The 4985-nt window shown below is 42.5% G+C and overlaps 1 non-coding gene across 1 annotated transcript; it reads left to right on the top strand.

The window, feature by feature from the left end:
* Positions 1-4576: 4576 nt before the first annotated feature.
* Positions 4577-4703, top strand: LOC129553668 (small nucleolar RNA SNORA72). Its single transcript, XR_008685504.1, has one exon. It is a non-coding gene; the product is annotated as a small nucleolar RNA SNORA72 (small nucleolar RNA).
* The last annotated feature ends 282 nt before the right edge of the window (positions 4704-4985 follow it).

Below are 4985 nucleotides of genomic sequence, written 5' to 3'. Positions count from 1 at the left end.
CTAGTGATATGACAATTGATATGTGGACAGGATTCCCAGGAGAGTTCTTAAATCCGTATTGTCTTGTTAATAACAGCAGTGGTTCAACAAAGCGGTCCCCTGTTGCATTCAGAAGCTCTGCTAGCTGTGGTCCTTCCCAGACTGTGGCAGAAACCTGGCCCTGCAGTCAGGTCGCCAGAAGAGAGACTTGTACATCAGTCGTCATCACTGTCATGTTTAAAACTGTGAGAAACAGTCCAGATCAAAGAGCACTGTCCTCAGAATGTTGAAATTAAATAGTCTCAAGGTGATCCCATTTAAATCCAGGTACAGATCTTTTAGGGGCTTCCCCGGTGGCTCCGAGGTAAAGAAAGCGAAAGTGAAAGTCACTCAGTCGTGTCCGACTCTTTGTGGCCCCATGGACTCTACAGTCCATGGAATTCTCTAGGCGAGAATACTGGAGTGGGTAGCCTATCCTTTCTCCAGGGGATCTTCCCAACCCAGGAATTGAACCAGGGTCTCCTGCACTGCAGGTGGATTCTTTACCAACTGAGCTGTGAAGGAAGCGGTAAAGAATCTGCCTGCAATGCAGGAGCCAGAGAAGACACAGTTTCGATCCCTGAGTCAGGAAGATGCTCTGGAGTATGTCATGGCAACCCACTCCATATTCTTACCTGGAGAATCCCATGGACAGAGGAGCTTGGTGGGCTACAGTCCATGGGGTCACAAAGAGTCGGACACGACTGAGCAACTTAGCAAGGACACACTCAGGCACACACAAACCTTTTGGGCTTCCCAGGTGGTTCAATGGCAAAGAACCCACCTACCAATGCAGGAGACTTGAGGTCAGTCCTCTAGAGGAGGAAATGGCAACCCAAGTCCAGTATCCTTGCCTGGAAAATCCCATGGACAGACGAGTCTGGTGGGCTACGGTCCATCGGGTTGCAAAAGAGTCTGATAGGACTTAGTAACTAAACAACAACAACAGCAAATCTTTTAGTTTCTACTTATATTAAAATAAGAAGCAGTGATCTCTGGCATGTGTTCTGCTGTTTTCATTCATATTCTCAATGCTGCTGCTGCTGCTAAGTCACTTCAGTCGTGTCCGACTCTGTGCGACCCCATAAACGGCAGTCCACCAGGCTCCACCGTCCCTGGGATTCTCCAGGCAAGAACACTGGAGTGGGCTGCCATTTCCTTCTCCAATGTGCGAAAGTGAAAAGGGAAAGTGAAGTCGCTCAGTCGTCCCTGACCAGTAGCGACCCCACGGACTGCAGCCCACCAGGCTCCTCCGTCCATGCGATTTTCTAAGCAAGAGTACTGGAGTGGCTTGCCATTGGGTAAGCATTAAATGCCCCTGGGTTCTGAATACACGTGGGAAACTCAGATGTATTACTATATCAGCATTTGGCTGGCTTATTTGGTTTAAAGGCTGAACCAAAATAATAACATGTAAGGATGATGTGATTGTCCTCAAAATGACATTATTATACTTGAGAAGGAAGCCAGGATGAGCTTTCGTCCAGTGGAATGAAAAGAAGAGCTCTGAGATACATGCCTGGATAGCCAATAATCCCATATTTCGTAGGAACAGAAGGAGAAAGTCCACAAAGTTAAATTTCCATTTTTGAGATAAGAAAAGCCCATAGACCTGAGCAGAATATCTTTATTTTTTATCTTTTTTTTTTTTTTTTTTGCAGTAAAGTTACGGTTCTCTTATAGGCATGAGTCATAGATACACAGGGCCTGACAACACTGGATCCCTGGAAATATTTCTCATAAGAATGGAAGTACACTGAGACTTGATTGTGAACTCCTGAGGACTTCCGACTTGCCATCTCACTGGCTCTACACTTGGGGCCCAGACTTTTCCTTCTGATTTCATTTCCTGTGACTGTGTCTTAAGGATCATTTTAGCTTCTTTTATTCATGGGGTCGAAAAGAGTCAGACACGACTAAGCAACTGAACTGAACTGATTCATCCTCACCATCTTGAGATAAACATCTGTCATGAAAATTAACCAAAACATGTAAAGGTTTGAATTAAAATAAACATGCATCATGGCAATGAACATATTTAACATTAAGTGTATTGAACCATGAAAGAAGCATGGAGGATTCCTTTGAAAACGGTAGAGTTTAAATATTTGATTTGAAAAAGAGAACAGCTTGGAAATGGTGAAAACCAAAATCATGGTACCATGACTAAAAGAAGAGTCAGTGAAAGATGGTTTAACCTCAGGATGCTCGGTGGGGGTCTGCCTGGTCTTCAAAGTCCTCCTCACTGTGAAATCCCATGCTTCCCCCACATTTCTCCCAACAGGGGTGACTGCCACAACCCCCTCACCAGCTCCTCTTTCTTCCCCCCTCAATTTTCCTATGCCTGACAAATAAACCAAATGAAGACACAACTCCAATCAAGCCAATCGCCTTCTTAAAAAACCTCCAGTAGGTCTCCATCACTTGCTGACCCAGGTACAGATGACTCAGCAAAAGACTATCTTTAGAAGCCCCCTAGCTTTCTCCTCAGCTTTATCTTCCAATTTTCCCACAAATACCTTCCCTCAGCTAAACAAATGTAGTCTCTCAAAAGCAATTCACAGCACTTTCTATCTGTCAGGGAAAATTCTACCTTGTTAGAGTTTAATTTTCAAAAAGGCAAAGTTAAACTCTAGGCAAATATCAAATGAACACACGTTAAAGATTTTATTTAACTTATTAATTAATGAGGGAATCACTAAAATGCTACAACCAGTTCAAAGAACATCTGAGAAGCTATTTAAGTCAACTTAATAAAATCATGTTAGAATAAGATGGTTAAGTTAGATATAAAACTGGCAAGTTTCCAATGGACTATAAAACTTTATGGTCATAAGTTCCAGCAGACAGAAATCATTTGTATCAATATCACATCAAAAAGATTTATTCATCTTATTATTTCTGTTAGTGATAAGCAATTAGAGGAACTGAGTTCATTCTCCTGGTCAATCCTTGAGTGACCTCTGCCCTTGAATGATACGGAGGGAATTGCGACACACATTTTTTGCTATGTTGCTAAATTTTGGTTATTTTTTTATAACAACTTTTATAGATTTTGAACCATTGGTCCCCCTCCACCATCCTTGTGAAAACCGACTCTGTTGCCCTCTCTCTCATAAGTAAGACAGCCAAAATGTCTAACCAGCTTATAATGAGTAACTTGGGATCGCTAGTTCTTCCTCGCTAAGTACACGCTGAAGAGGGCAATAGGATATTTGTATGCATCCATATATTAATAGAGCAAATGCCAGGAGCCCTGTTTTTAGTTCTTCGGGGTACATTATTCCAGCTATTATGCTTTAATCAATTATGCATTCCTGAAGAGTCTGTGCTGTAAGCTGGTCACCTGCCTAAGATATATGTACCAGTGTGCAAAAAGCCCTCTAAATGGGAGAAGCCACAGCAGGTAAAGGAAGGATGCCTCAACACATTCCTTCTGGTCTTTCTTGGGAAGGTTTTTAGCTGCTCCCTGCATCCATAAACCAATATTCGGTCCTGCTCAGCTTAGAGACATAACCCACTAGGCTAGAACTGGAGTTTTCTACTCCAAGAGCCTCTTGGGGGCACCAAATACAGCCCTGCCTCAGCTATTTTTTGTTGTTGTTGTTAGAAGTTGAAGGAATAGAGAAAAAGAGAAGGATTTTGAAGTGGGAGTATATGACATGGTATGAGAGTGACTACAGCTGGACCAAACTAGATCAAACGGCGGGGCTGCGAGGGCGATAAAAGTCTCCAGGCAAGACAGCGTGAACATGAGTCAGACACAGCCTCGGTGCCAGGCCTGCCCTGGCCACCCTGTGTAATCCCTTCTGTATTTCATCCTTGTCATGAGGGAAGCCTTCTATTAAGTGCCTATCTGTTGATTTGAAAGCCTGTGACCTCAGACACGCTCCCAATCCAGAGGTCCTGCCCAAGGGCCTATATAATCTTTGAAAACTCTATCCATCTTCTTTCCCGTCTTAGAGCTAGTTTAATACTCAGTATCACAATTAAATAAAGAACAGAAAAGAAAAACACATCAGGGCAACCGACACAGGCAATTTAGTCAAATAAACATGCTTTGTTTTGAGTTAACTCAATTGCAAATAAAATTGAAACAAATAAGGGGTGAAACCTATATCTTGATTTAAAATGAAAAAACTGTTTTCAAATGTCTTATTTGGCTCCCTATGATTACATGAAAATACTTCCCCCAAATCACTCCTAAAACAGGTAACAGAAGCCAGAACACTCACTTACGTATCCCCTTCATTTGGTCATTAAAGCAAAAACAAAGTTAAAAGTGCATTGTTTATAACCTTTAAATATGCACCAGGGTACTGTAGCTTGTAGAAGCTACCCAAGAGTGTGTGTACACTTGCAAAATGAAATGGAAAGATCCTCACAAAGGCACACACTTAATAATTCAAGTAGGTTGAATAGTTCTTCCCAGACATCAGCACTTCCTTAAATCATCACTCTAGTGTGACTCTAACTTCCAGGGCTTTGTAAACCCAAGATTACTGTGTGTGTAGCTGCGAGCTGCCTGTCACGCATGAGGCATTAAAGAATACATTTGCTGTGAATATTCTCATGCTTCTGATTTTGTAAAGGGCAGGCCAAACAGTCACTATATTAAGACCATGCTTGTGTCCCCAGACCTAGTTCTTTCCGTCAGTCTGGCTTTATAAATGTTGATGATAAACCAAGTCTCATTTATATGGTATATCTTACATAGAAAAGGTCTGTGACTTTAGGTATCTGGTCAACCTCAAGAAATACCAGCACAGCCAGTATAATAACTTCTTCAGATAGCCATTGCTAACTTGCTGATGGCCAGTTCAGTTCAGTCGCTCAGTCGTGTCCGACTCTCCGTGACCCCATGAATCACAGCACGCCAGACCTCCCTGTCCATCACCAACTCCCAGAGTTCACTCAAACTCATGTGCATCGAGTCGGTGATGCCATCCAGCCATCTCATTCTCTGT

The sequence above is a fragment of the Moschus berezovskii genome, chromosome 1 (genome assembly GCF_049115385.1).
Source record: "Moschus berezovskii isolate FMDL1 chromosome 1, NW_MosBer_1.0, whole genome shotgun sequence".
NCBI lineage: Eukaryota > Metazoa > Chordata > Mammalia > Artiodactyla > Moschidae > Moschus > Moschus berezovskii.
Note: the sequence above shows the minus strand (reverse complement) of the source record. Positions and strands in the feature narration are given on the sequence as shown.